Here is a 14,875-nt window from a genome sequence, read left to right as displayed (position 1 = left end):
TATGAGTATCATGAACAGCTTTGTTAATGACATCTTCGAGCGTATTGCTGCTGAAGCTTCTCGTTTGGCCCATTACAATAAGCGGTCAACTATCACCAGCCGGGAAATCCAAACAGCTGTGCGCCTTCTTTTGCCTGGTGAACTTGCCAAGCACGCTGTAAGTGAGGGTACGAAGGCTGTTACCAAGTACACAAGCTCTAAGTAAAAATCTTCTTCAAGATTTTTCATTTCAAACGGTCCTTGTCAGGACCAACACATTATTCGAAAGAGTTAAATCACGAAATTTGCTTCATTCTGTTATGTAGAAACACGTTGAAATCCAATTTCTATATGCTGTTAGTAAAAAAGTAAAGCACATAGCGGAGATGTGTCGTGCTTGTATACGAAAGGCATTTACTCGCCGGAGATCTACACTTAGTCATAATAATTTACTTTTAAAAAGTGGTAATACATTCCGTGTTAAGTATAGTAGTAGGTGCACACGGATCGGAAATCAGGTTATTTTAATGTGCCGTGCAAATAAACAGGCTGTTAGTGTAAGAAATAGTGGGTATAACGCTTAGAATATCGATTAATCGCTATGAAATAATGTTGATAAATTATCTCTTGAAAGTACTATAAAATTAATGTTTCTAGTATTTTCGTACTTGAAGGATAATGAAATTTGAAAAAGAGATGCCAACAGCACCTGGTGTTCCCAGGCGGTCACCCATCCAAGTACTGACCAGGCCCGATGCTGCTTGACTTCGGTGATCGGACGAGAACCGGTATATTCAGCATGGTATGGCCGTTGGCGAATGCATATGGCTTCGAGTGAGTTATTGTAGCTACGTAGGTTTGTCGGTGAATACTCAAAAAGACCAGCGCGTGGAAAGCGTTGCTAATTGTTTTAAGTAATGCATGATTACGAAATTATCGTGGTGAACGATGTGAGAATATTCGTCTTTGTGAAAAACAAAATTAGAAAAAGTATACCAACAGCACCTGGTGTTCCCAGGCGGTCACCCATCCAAGTACTGACCAGGCCCGATGCTGCTTGACTTCGGTGATCGGACGAGAACCGGTATATTCAGCATGGTATGGCCGTTGGCAACTACCTTTTCTTCAATGTCCTGTTAAGGAAGTATGTTTTAAGTAAGAATTGACATTATTAACTATAAAGGCAAGCATATTAACGTCGTTAACATTACTTGGAATATACTAATATTCGAATAAATATTTGAATGTTCGAATGATGAGTGATTCGGATGTTCATAGTGCCACTGTGTCCTATCGAGTTTACTATCACGAACCACGTATGAAATTGTATATAAATAAATAAAAATAAATCCTTTATTAAGTATTGATTACAGGAAAAAGGCAAACTTACATTCTTTAATGTACACAATGAAAATGTATGAAAGATATTTTTAAGATATGTTTCACTTACCCTTTATAACGCAAGGTAGTTTTCAGTGTAGCATTCTCTTCAGCTGCGAGATAACGTAAGGCAGATGATCATTCAGTCGTGAAGCACTAAAATGTAATATACATTTTAACTATTATCGATAAGAATTATTTACTGCAGGGATGCAAATAAAGTGAGGCAAATTAGTAAATAAAAACCGATACTGTAACTGATAATATAATTAGTTGTATCTGTATTAGTTGTATATACAGTAATCGCACGATTATCCGCGGAGTTGGATGTTGGCATAATCGCGCATAATCAGCAGTATGAGCAGAAAAGGGAAATGAAATGAAATATTTAGATTTACGTCGCATACTTATACCGGTTACGCTAAAGGAGACGGTGATGATGAGTACTGAATGAAGAAAGTGGGAGGAAACGGGAGAAACCCGAGAAAACCCATGAGCACGGTCTTTATGCACGACAAAGTTCACACGGCACGAGCTGGGATTGAATCAGGGACCCCAAGCACCGGAGGCCAAAAAACGGACAAAAAGTCTTTCGTGCAACTTTCGTTTTCGGTAAAAAGTTTACACATAATTTAGAAAGAGTAGTTTTCTGGTCTTTTTATTTCACAAGTTGGTTCATGTCTATATTTTTTACATGCATAAAAAATTTTTCAACTCCCTTGCTTATTTCCTGTTAAAGACCTCTACCTCTGATTGTATTTTTTGCACATATTCTTATTGTTTTCAGACAACATTTCTAAAAGCGTAATTTATCGTCAGCAAGAAAAGAAAAGGAAAGCCTCGGATAGTGGAATGTGTACTGTATATATATATATATATATATATATATATATATATATATATATACGTATTAGTATATAGTTTTATTTTATACGTCTCCTATTATTACACAATGTGCAGATATTGTCAAAGCGCAGTAAATATGTATAACTCCCCGTTCTGCACTTAATAACTTGAAAGAAGTTCGGGGAAGGTAGTGTAACAGAAAGTGCAAACAGAAATGAGGGTTTAAAGGCATTTAATATTATTCCGTAGTAGTATGATTTTTTGTAAAAAAAAAAATATATATATATATATATATATATCTTAAACATACATATTCAATGATATAGTAAGAGGTTAGCAGCACTGATAGAACTGCAGAAAGTACAAAACCGTTAATAAGAAAGAGAGAGAGATGGTGGCCGCTTTTGTGCTTTTCATTGGCTAATTCCGAATTGCGCGCGAATACGTACGAGATTTCTTTCTTTTTCCTCTTCGCAGCCCAGATGTTGCCAATTAGAAGTTTTTAGTACTACATTTGTATGAAAATGTTGCCTTTAAGAAATGTGGTTTGCATACAGAGAAAAGAGCAAAATGAATATTTACCTTAGTGGGCATGAAAAAAGACGAAACATTTTGCAAGATGGACACACGAACTTCCTTAATGCAGGCGTTCAGTACATTATTGTAAAGAAAAAAACACTAAAAAGAATTACTTCAATATCCCTAGCAACATTCAACAATTCATAGAGAAAAATCTTTATTTTGAGAACAATGGAAAACTATGTAATTGTAGATAACTACTAAATTTAATGATTAAGGAAAACGTTTAGGCCCGGCCCTTCAGAAAGAAAGTGCACAGAATATTCTCTCATGGAAGCAATTGCAAAATCAACATTTTGTTTGCAGTTATAATTAGAGGATCTATATACAGGGTGTTCGAAAAAGAATGTATCCTCTTGAAAGAAAATATTCTCTGGGCCCCTAATCCTTTATATACCGAAAGGAAGTTTGTATAGCATTTTTTCTTACCTTCGTTAGAAGAATTGAAAGTGACTACTATCGTGACACGGGAGATATTTAATCGATAGTCGAATTACTCACATACTCGAATGAACACGTCTCTTGTAAGGAGAGGAAAGGCTTCTGTGATCCGCTATCGCAGCTGTGTCATATCTGCAGAGAATGTTAGGACACAAACGTGATCTTTGAGAGCCTCGTGAAAAGAAGTCGCATAGTATCATGTGTGGAGACATCGGGGCCATCTGAAGAACGCTTCATCATTAGGACCAAGGGCGAGTTACGAAACACTCTGGGATATATTTATTAACATAACTTCTCGTCATTCTGCAAGTGTGGTGGAGCTCCATCCTATTGGAAAAGGAAACCTCGGGAGCCCTCTTCATGTGTAGGTATCGTTCACATCTGAAGCATGTGAAGATAGATTACTGTACTATCGTGTACCTAAAATCATTTTCTACGAATACGAACATGTCTACACTGAAGGCAGTGCAGCTCTTTTTCTCTTTTTTTTGGTCATGTATTGTAACGCGGGGCAATGCACACAATAACATGTAATGTTGTGTATCATCATAAAGGGCCAGGGCGATGATTGGATCTTGATGGACGTGGAGAACTGATAGGTGATGTGAGTGGTATTGTGATCTATGGTTGTATGTTTACTGATGAATGCATAAGGAGAGGTGAAGGGGTTGCCTTTTTTTTTATGTCGATCGGGAGGGAAGCGATTGGGAAACTTTTGACTTTGTTTTTCAACCGAATATATTGATTGAATAGGTCGCCGACAATTTTACGGGGCGTCACGTCGTTGCCTTTTTCATGTCGATCGCGAGCGAAGCGAGCGTTTTTTTTTTTTTTTTTTTTTTTTTTTTTTTTTTTTTTACCGACAATATGTATTGAATCGGTTGCCAACACCTTTAGGGGCGCGTCACGTCCTTCTTTCTGTGCTGATCGCGAGCGAAGCGAGCGCGAAATTTTTGACTTTTTTTTTTTTTTTTTTTTTTTTTTTACCCACAATATTTATTCAATCGGTCGCCAACACTTTTAGGGGTGCGTCACGTCCTCTTTTCTCTGCTGATCGCGAGCGAAGCGAGCGCGAAATTTTGACCTTTTTTTCTCTTTTTAATTCTTTTTTTTCTTTAAGAAAAAATATTGATTTCATAGGTCGCGAACATTTTTACGGGATGCAACATCGTTTATTTGTTTTTCCAACCGTCTTTCTGTCTTGAGCCCCCGCCAAGTTAACTTTATGGTGGACAAAAACTATGTGCGGTGGGTTACCGCGGGGTTCTCCCGTTTCCTCCCACTTTCTTCATTCCACCACCATTTCAATCATTTCTCATAATCAGCGCCTCTTTTAGCCTAAGCGGCATAACGTGGGACGTAAAACAAAGATTTCCTTTAGTTGCTTTCTGTCTTGATTACGAGCGCGAAATTTTTTACTTTTTTTTTCTTTCTTTTGATATTATTCATTTAATAGGACGGCAACACCTTTACGGGCCGCCGCGTCGTCGTTTACACTTCTTCAGCCCATATTCTTTCTGCTTGTTCGTTTTCCGGCATCTTGTTATCACCGCCCGCGGCAATGCCTATGTCTTTCATCGCTTTTTGAAGCAAATCTTTAATAAATATGCACTCTCACATTTGTACTAATATGCATACCACAGTGGATAGACTGTAACTAGGAAAGCAGAAGCCTGCATATCATATTATTTAACAGTTGAAAGTGAACTGTCATTTTAAGTTTGATTTTGATCAGATGAGTGCAGTTCAACTCGTCGACAATTGTGAAGATTCTCGAGGTTAGGGACCATCCATTTTGTGCTTTGTAATGAAAATGGCTGCAGCCAAACTTCTCTGATCTGAATGAAACTTGGCATGATGATACATCTTGACCTGCTCTACAAGTTTATTTAGTATTTTCCGTTGCGCAGGCTTTTGCTTCTCCAGGTTCTCCCATGGAACTGAGAAACGTATTCAGTCGAACTTCTGCGGTAAGTCAGTATATCATCCTGAGAAGTTTGATCGAGATAGCAGAGGTTCGACTATTCGTTTTTCAATTCCATGTGATATTACAACACGGTGAACTAAATTTATATAGAAACACTTTGATTTTGTTTTGTTTTTTGCTAGCATTAAACTGAGAAAATGTTATTCAATAGACAGAGAACACCACTCAAAGAAAAGTACATCATAAGAATATATATATGGTTGCTGTGGTTCTCGGTTTAATTTGCTAGTTAAGAAACTTGCTCTAAATAAGTACATCTTACAGGTGAAAAACTAAGCCAGGCGATAGAATTAAATATAAAGTTATACACTTTTATTTTACGTTTACTAGTGTTGGGTTACTACTGTAAAATAAGTCAGTATATATGAAAGATAACTGTATTAGGTACTATTTTCCACCGGCGGTGTATTCTTGCATAGTGTACTTAATGTTTACAAGCGGGGCGCTACTAGTATGGATGCATGACAAGTGCTATTGAAACTCGAAAACTAACTGGTTTCCACTACCCTTGCTTATACGTATACCCGCGTCGCCTTCGCTCCTGTTCACTTTGGACGCACATTCTTGCTATCGCTCAGGCCCCCAGCTTTCTCCTGTTTTGGCTCCCTTAAATAGTATTCGTGCTTTTTATTGGCCACCTGGCAAAGCACTTGTAATGATTTTACACCAGTAACTCTAAAATACATGTGTATTACTTTATTTAATTCTGTCGTCTGCAGAATTTTTTTTTTTTTCGTACAAATATGCCTTTTCATGCAGAACACTGAATTTTGCCTGTAAATTTTTGAGAATATGCTGTGACGAAACTTGAGCACCGTTCTTCTTTTCTTTCTTATCACGAGTCTTCTTTAGCCTAATGAGCACAATCATCACACGATAACGACTATTCTTTTCATTTAACTTGTAAACAAGTTGAACTAATAATAATAATTGATGTACAAAGGAGAAGTGTCCTACATATTTGAGGTAAAAAATAAAATAAATATACTTCTACTTCATCCGTGTTTACAAAGTTAAATGTTATCGATTTACAAAAAATGGTCACCTATCCACACACTGACCAGGCTCGACACTGCTTGACCATACATATTAAAACATCGGTCCCACTGAATACACAAGTAGTAAGCACATTCACATAAAAATAATTAGGATTACAGTATATAAAATGCGTTAATTAAAATAGCAAATGCCTTACCTTATCACAGGCGATCCAAAGCCACTGCACATCATCTGCTACGCACACTATATTCCTCCAATATTTCACTCACTTCCTATATCACGCAACAGAAAATATTAATAAAATTCACTTAGCAACATTTTCATTTTTAATCAACAATACGTATAACAATTAAGAATAAAATTAATTGTGAGCACATTGTTATAATTAGAATACTGTTTTTATTCGTTTACAAATATGGGATTAATATAGAGCTGGCAGCAACAATATATACAACTCATCCTGTATGTATCGTAAATCCTAACTTGAGAAGACATCTCTGACGCAAACAATGAGACAAGAAATCAAATACTATATCCGACACATTTGGGGTTTATTGAACTTCAATGTTGGAAGATACCACCTTGTCGGTAGTACAAATGTAATATCCTTACAACACGCGGAACTTTTGCCAGGCATATCTAGGAATTTGGGAAGATTAATTGATATCCTTAATGTGCAATGTATGATTATGACGCATTGTTATGTACACGCAGACGGAACCAGGACAATCTATAGATGACATTTGCACTGTGTTTGGACAATTTGTTCGCAGAAAATAACCGTTTTTGTCTATGAATACTTGAGAACATGGAAGGTATGAGATATACATTTTATGCGCAAATATTATAATACAAATCATTGTTAGTTTGGTGGATGCGTGAAAGAAAGAAAAGGAGTAGATTTTTGCAGACGTCCGGATATAAAGCGAGAACTGAGAATACGCATCTATAACATCTATTTTCTTTGTGTTAATGATATCGATGAACTAAACGGGGAAACTAAAATACAACTGTTTGCAGTATAATTCGAAGTATAGTCAAGTGCAGAGGCGTACTCACGGGGTGTCCACCGGGTGCGGACTCCTCGCAAAAGTTCCTAAGTGAACATACATTTGCAGACTTTCTCATTAAATGTAGTTATTAACAGGGAAAATATTGATGTATCATCAATATAAATCTGATCTTACACTTCATCTGTACTCTGTCTGTATCATGTTTTTGTGAAAAAGTAAGTGGAATATTTATCGTGTTTTCGAATGCAGAATAATAGTATATAGACATAGTGGCTTGTAGTATTGGAACCTTGCCCCCCGAAGCTTGGATCCCTTAGAAGAAAAAAAAATGCATGCGCGCCTGGTGAAATGGTTAACGAATTCAGTTCACTCGATGAATCGACAGATAGTAATACACATTTCGACAGATCGACAGCATTCGACAGATACAGACATATGAAAGTAGCACAAGAATTAGGCGAAAGTCCGTGCGTTTCCTCAATTCACGTAGGAAACAACAGAAAATATCAACTACCATAAAATAATCCGTATATATATTTAATTTATTTGGAATAAAATAAATATAGAAACAACCTGTTCATACATAACTACGGTAAGTGCGTTAATTGCTAACGTAAGAACAAATATGAAACAAGGCACAAAATAAAAAAGAAAAATAAAGTTAAAGGGAATAAATATTTAGGCTTGATTGTCATTCGTATTAAGAAGCTGGGTAATAAAATGTTAAAATCTACAGAAAATTATGAAATTAAATCAGGATTTGAAATAAAAGTCTATACATTGGAAGTAGGCCAGGGAGTTTGCAAGGCAGATGTGTGCGACACGCGTTACTTTATAGATTCCCTTCATTGAACTATAGTAAGCAGTACGAAGATGGTACTTTGCGTATAATCACAGGAAGGATTGAAGTTAATTACCATGGTAATATAATTATTTATTGATAAGTATTTCCATGTTAAATTATGAAAATTATAAGCACAAGGAGGGTGAAAAAGTAGTGTGACCGACTTAGCAATGACTGAAACATAAAATAGAAAAGCGAATAAAAACAAATGCCTTTTGAGTTATGTGGAATAAAGTTTCTTCTAGCCAGTAAGGAAGAATAGGATCTGGTGCATTCATTGAATACCTGAAAAAAATCGTTTATCAAAATAGAAGGAAACACACTTATCGTTGTGGCAACTACGAACTTCTGTTTACCTCAGCCCGCCTCAGCAAGTGCTTTCTATCCGGTCCGCGCTCCGTAACCAAACTCAACGCTGCCTGCTAGCGAAAATTTCATTCTTCAGTATCGTTGAGTTTATTGCAGAAAGCAATGGCAGATACGGCATCAGCACCTGCAGCCCCGGCACAGGCTTCTCCTAAGAAGTCTGCAAAGCCTAAGAAACCAAAAACAACACCTTCTCATCCAAGAACATCAGAAATGGTGAACAACGCCATCAAGAATTTGAAGGAAAGGGGAGGAAGTTCACTGCAAGCTATTAAGAAATACATCTCTCAGAACTACAAAGTGGATGCCGAGAAGCTTGCTCCATTTATCAAGAAATACTTGAGAAGTGCAGTTGCTTCTGGGTCTTTGGTTCAGACCAAGGGAAAAGGTGCATCTGGATCGTTTAAGCTTAGTGCTTCATCGCTGAAGGAGAAGCCTGAAGGTGGATCTTCAACCAAGGCGAAACGATCAGCATCAAAGGAGAAGAAGCCTGCGAAAAAGCCAGCAGCTAAACGTCCCAAGAAGACTGGTGAAAAGAAAAAGGCTGCTGCTCCCAAACCTAAGAAATCACCATCTAAAGTGAAGAAGGCAAAAACTCCCAAGAAGCCAAAGGCCCCGAAGCCAAAGAAGGCTACAGCAAAACCGAAAAGTGCTAAGAAGGCTGCACCAAAGAAGAAGTAAATGTGTCAGTAAATCATCTGACATTTTAAAACGGCTCTTTTTAGAGCCATCAAATACTTTGAGAAGAGTAAAATTGTGCTTTTCCTATCATTATCACATGTTCATTCATAGCAATGTATAGTATACACGCAAGGGACTTTGAGTTTTCTTTTTAACCGAAGCACTTCTTGATGTAAGTGCTTTATAACAGAGGGGAATTGAGGGTGGGGAAAGAAAGCTTTCACGGGTGTCAAGAATGGTGTACTCGAAAAAAAATGGGGAACACATTACGTAATGTCAATTTGTGATCACTTACTTTTTCCTTGTTCCTATCTTCAAGTAGCGAAACAGTACAGAAAACGCACTTAATGCATTTGTTAGAAAAACTTTTGCAGGCTGACTGGGTTCGATTCTCGGTGGGAGCTCAAATGTTTCGCATTGCACGTTAATAAGTAGGTCCACGTTTGAAACAGCCTTGCTGCTGAAAGGGACACTAAACTAAAATCAACTCTTTTCAAGGCTGGGGTGAAAGAAATGTTCGAACTTATTACAACTCGTGAAAGTGAAGTAGACTATGTTTCAATTTAACGTCGTACTATTATGATTTTTATGATAAAGGAGACGGGTGATTACGCCTAATGAATGATGGAAATACTGGTGTAATGAGAAAGTGTTAGGAAAAGGGAACACGCTAATAACCACGGATACCGTCTTATAATTCGTAATATTGCTATAAAGAAAAATAGTAACACCAGCAGAAATGTAGGTGTACAATTGAACTGATGTTAAGTACAAACAGACACTTAAAGAAAGTTTAGTTTAACGTTTGCATTCAACAGCAGCGACCTCTGACAAAATAATATTACTTTTGCTACCTTGGAAGAAGTACATATTTCGCCTGCGAGTTCTATCAGATTAATAACGTTGAGAAGGGCAAACAGTGGTTGAATCGAAGTTAAGTTATGCAACATATGGCAAAATCGAACCCTTGACCACATAAAACGAAGATAATCAATCGGTAAACATAGGGGAAAACTAAAGAATATACTTGAAAGATAGGATGATATACGAAACGACAGGAAAACGAAGGTAGATGTATTAACTATGCAACATACGGCGTGAGAATTTAAAAAAAAAAGATAACAAGTATGGACAAGATCCTTGTTAGGATAACAGCATCTCTAAGTAGTGTATTGGTCCTAAAAAGGACCGTTTTTGAACTCAGTGCCAGAACTTCAAACTTAAGCACGTTCCCCACGGATGCGGCGAGCAAGCTGAATGTCCTTAGGCATGATTGTGACTCTCTTTGCGTGAATAGCACACAAGTTGGTGTCTTCGAAAAGCCCTACAAGGTAAGCTTCACTTGCCTCCTGTAAAGCCATGACAGCTGAGCTTTGGAAGCGAAGATCTGTCTTGAAATCTTGTGCAATTTCTCGGACGAGTCGTTGGAAGGGCAGCTTGCGGATGAGCAATTCAGTGCTCTTCTGGTAACGACGAATTTCTCGGAGAGCCACAGTACCAGGCCTGTAACGATGGGGCTTTTTCACTCCACCGGTAGCTGGAGCACTCTTTCTTGCAGCTTTGGTGGCAAGCTGCTTTCGAGGAGCTTTGCCTCCAGTAGATTTCCTAGCTGTCTGCTTGGTACGTGCCATTGCAACTGTCACGACTTGTTTCAAATAATTGCGCGCTGAATGAAGTCAAGTTATATAAAGAGCAAAACCGTTAAATCAAGCTATTTCTCATTGGATAAAGTCAGTCGAAAAGGACAGTTCTCATTGGCTTAGACACGTTTTGTGTTTTTCCTCCGTGCTTTCCCTGCATGATCGAAGGAACAAAACCACGAGTCTTGGGCTGCTTGGGCTTGTATTTCTCGTGTGTGGTGAGCGAAGCAGTAACATATCGAAATGACAGGACGTGGAAAAGGAGGCAAGGGTCTTGGCAAAGGAGGTGCCAAGCGCCACCGTAAAGTTCTTCGTGACAACATCCAGGGTATCACCAAACCCGCTATTAGGCGTCTTGCTCGCCGTGGTGGTGTGAAGCGTATCTCTGGTCTCATTTATGAAGAGACCCGAGGAGTATTGAAAGTATTCCTGGAGAACGTAATCAGAGATGCTGTTACATACACAGAACACGCCAAGAGGAAGACAGTGACAGCTATGGATGTTGTGTATGCCTTGAAGAGGCAAGGAAGAACCCTGTACGGTTTCGGAGGTTAAGTTGGGGTTCCTCCTATTTTGGATATAAAATTGGCATAAACGGCTCTTTTCAGAGCCAACAAATTTATATAAAGGGAAAGATTTACTTTGTGCGATTTTCTGTTAGATTATAAGAATTCGTGTAACTACATTAAAGCCTTTTGATGCACACTAAATTACAGACGTAGAGAGATTAATTTGAGAAAATCATACGTTTTTTTTTACATTATGTACGTTCATGTATACGTATTCATATCATGTAGCAGTATTAATGCTGGAGAAGGGGTTCTGGTTGGAAATTGGCGATTTGTTGGAAGTAGCGAGCATGAGAGATGCGAAACGCAAGTCGGAATTTCTGTTCTGACAGTAGGATGTACGTATAGAGGCTTATACAACTTCTATACTGTGCTGTGAGGGGCGAATAATGCGTTAGAAACCTGAATCTTGTCCTTTATCTTGTTTACGTGGTCTTGGGTTCGATTTCTTTCTTTTGCGGTAGTGTCTATTGTGATTTACATGTAAATTAATGACACTTCGTAGCGGGTTACTAAAATAAAGAGTAATACAAATATGAGATGTAGGTTAATGCATTGTATACTTCACATTATTTACTAAAGAAAGGCAGTAGTTACAAGAAACCTAGGCTCGCTCGTTGGGCACAGTAGCAAATGAGTTCTGAGATCAGAGAATAAGAGTAGTTGCGTATTACAAACCATATACATATAACACATATCACACAAATATGAATATCGACCTTGCAAAGAATAAATCGTACTTAAGTGTGCATTTAATGTCATTACTATGTTGCAAAAGAAATTTAGGAAAGTTTTCTGATCCGCTCTGTTCATGATGTCATTGGGGCATAGTAATGAACAATAATAAATGTCGAGAACATATTGAACAGAGTAATTTCAGCCAAGCCAACGCAAGAGAGAAACATGAGTGCTTTAAGAATGTTGGAAATTCCTTTGTCTAGCATGAAGTACATGAGAATATGTGGTATGAGGTTTTCTTCCATTGCTGAGAATCTGGGCTCGACTGTCCTGTCCTCTGGGTAATATGAGCCCGATGTACGCAAATATCAAAAAAATGTAGCTAGCGACAATACAAAAGGTAATGATCTTATAATTAATAATGTAGTGGGAACTAAGCACATCGCTGTTTGGAGTATTCTAAAGTTAGTGTGACTTCCTATGGGCTTCAATTACGATCGACGACTACACATATACTAATTAATCGAATAGCAGCGAGAATTTCGAATGAAACTAAGCAACTATCTCAGACACTTTTGATGAGTCTGTATATCGAAAACAATTCATTTCAATCGTAAATCTCCTCTATAAAGGGGTTTGTGGCCCTCATAAGGGCCGATTTGTATGAGATATAGGTCTTACATTTATGCCTTCTTCTCAGTTTTCTTGGGCAGAAGTACAGCTTGAATGTTGGGCAAAACACCACCCTGAGCGATTGTAACTCCAGACAACAACTTGTTTAATTCCTCGTCGTTACGGATAGCTAACTGCAGATGACGTGGAATAATCCTAGTCTTCTTGTTGTCACGAGCAGCGTTGCCTGCCAACTCAAGAACTTCAGCTGCCAGGTATTCCATGACTGCAGCCAAATACACGGGAGCGCCAGCACCAACTCGTTCGGCATAGTTACCCTTTCGCAAAAGACGATGGATTCTGCCTACTGGGAATTGAAGGCCAGCCCTGCTGGAGCGGGACTTGCTCTTTCCCTTGACTTTTCCACCTTTGCCGCGACCAGACATTGTTCAATATTCTTTCGTAATAAGATGAGAGGAAAAATTGCGGCCTCCCATGAATCAAGTCAGTTTTGTTACTACTTCAAGCGTGCACCCGAGTGCATCAAATGAAAAGCAAGGCAGTTGGCGCGAATTGAAACACGTACTGTAATTTAAATGAAGTCGATAAATCGGCGGACACATCCCTGGCCCTTGTGAAATTCATATAGACGTTCTCCCAGTTGAACTTCGTAAAGACTATCATCGGACTCAGGCGGACATTTTCGGTCTGTCTCTACAATTGAAGCAACTAACGAATCAAGAATTTGACTATAATCTCTTCACTACCTTTCTACGGACTTTGAATACTGAAGATTCTGGACTCCCAGCAACTGCAACAAATTCCCCTCCGGGGGATCGTCTCTTTAAAAAGCCTAAAAGAACTGTGAAACCACGACCAGTGTTACCCACCACACTTCCTACTAATAATAGTTACTCTCCATTAACAACGCCTGAGCCCCCCCCCCAAGATTCAGGTGCTGAAAACATGGATATTTCTACTCAGGATACTACAAGTGAGAAAACAAAGACCAACCATAACTCCAATTCACAGCGCACTATCAAGTCTCTCACCATCTATGACTACCCTCAAGACAAAGGATATAGACTCACCCATGGTGCAAGTTCCGTCTGTAAGGAAATCCCATATTGTGCAGTGTATTCAGATAGAGTGAAATTCCAATGCAACAATCAAGAAGATTATCAGGCACTAATCAAGTTTTGTAAGGAATTTAAGCTACAATATGCGTTAGATCTAGTGAGGAAAGAAAAAGTTCTCAAAGTAGTAATCCGTCAACTGCCCATTGACGCCTCAGTGGAAAATATCAAGCAAGACCTGGAGAACCGTGGTTACCCCACTCTTTCAGTACATCAACTCAAAGGTCGAGGTGGAACCCCCTTTCCCCTCTACCTAGTAACTCTAGTCAAGACACCAACTTCGAATAGTATTTTTGAACTCCAATATTTGGAGTTTTATAAAATAAAAATCGAACCGTTCCGAGCTAGACCTTATATTCAGTGCTACAGATGCCAAAGGCTTGGGCATACCCAATCTTCTTGTTATGCAACTCCACGCTGTGTCAAGCGTGCTGGTGAACATATGACTTATCAATGTACAAGAAAAACTCAAGATGAAGCAGTAAAGTGTCCGAACTGTGGTGGTGGTCACCCCGCCAATTACCCAAGATGTCCAACAATTCATCGTGTTCTATCAAGAAGATCATCTCAAAATAAAGTACCGAAACCTCAGGACTTCCCCCCTCTTCAGAAGGGAACCCCACCTGAATCTACACCCAAGAAGCATCCACAATCTTCCTATGCAGAGAAAGCAAGCTCTTCATCCAAGAATTCACAAACTACATCACCCCCGCCTACTGAAGAATCAGCTGTTAGTTGGCACGACCTATTACAATTATTTCAAGATCTCCAGTTACCAAAACTTCTACAAGCAGTGCAGGAAAGATTTAGTGATATTAAATCAGCTCCAGATGTTTTCACAAAGCTAATTATCTTTTGTGAAATTCTTGAGGAACTTCAAGACTGATGGAATAGCAATTAACATACAGGACCAAAACCCTTTTCAGAGCCACTGTACTGGCTAACTTCCATTGGCCCTTCACCAACAGCCAATCACAGGCAGCCCTCTCCTTAAATCAACCAATCTCTTCCTTCCCCAGCTTTTCCTTCACTTTAACAAAACTCTGGATCTTCAATCAAGACTTCAATGAGCCGGCGTCGGTCTCCGGCCATTATCAGTTCTACGTTGTGCATCTACTCACTTCA

The 14,875-nt window shown here is 38.7% G+C and overlaps 2 non-coding genes across 2 annotated transcripts; both read right to left on the bottom strand.

The window, feature by feature from the left end:
• Positions 1-676: 676 nt before the first annotated feature.
• Positions 677-795, bottom strand: LOC145677160 (5S ribosomal RNA). Its single transcript, XR_014129656.1, has one exon. It is a non-coding gene; the product is annotated as a 5S ribosomal RNA (ribosomal RNA).
• Positions 796-972: 177 nt separating this feature from the next.
• On the bottom strand, positions 973-1,091 carry LOC145677167 (5S ribosomal RNA). Its single transcript, XR_014129663.1, has one exon. It is a non-coding gene; the product is annotated as a 5S ribosomal RNA (ribosomal RNA).
• Positions 1,092-14,875: the final 13,784 nt, after the last annotated feature.

This window comes from Thermobia domestica, unplaced genomic scaffold, assembly GCF_964235325.1.
Source record: "Thermobia domestica unplaced genomic scaffold, izTheDome1.hap1.1 HAP1_SCAFFOLD_661, whole genome shotgun sequence".
Classification (NCBI taxonomy): domain Eukaryota; kingdom Metazoa; phylum Arthropoda; class Insecta; order Zygentoma; family Lepismatidae; genus Thermobia; species Thermobia domestica.
Note: the sequence above shows the minus strand (reverse complement) of the source record. Positions and strands in the feature narration are given on the sequence as shown.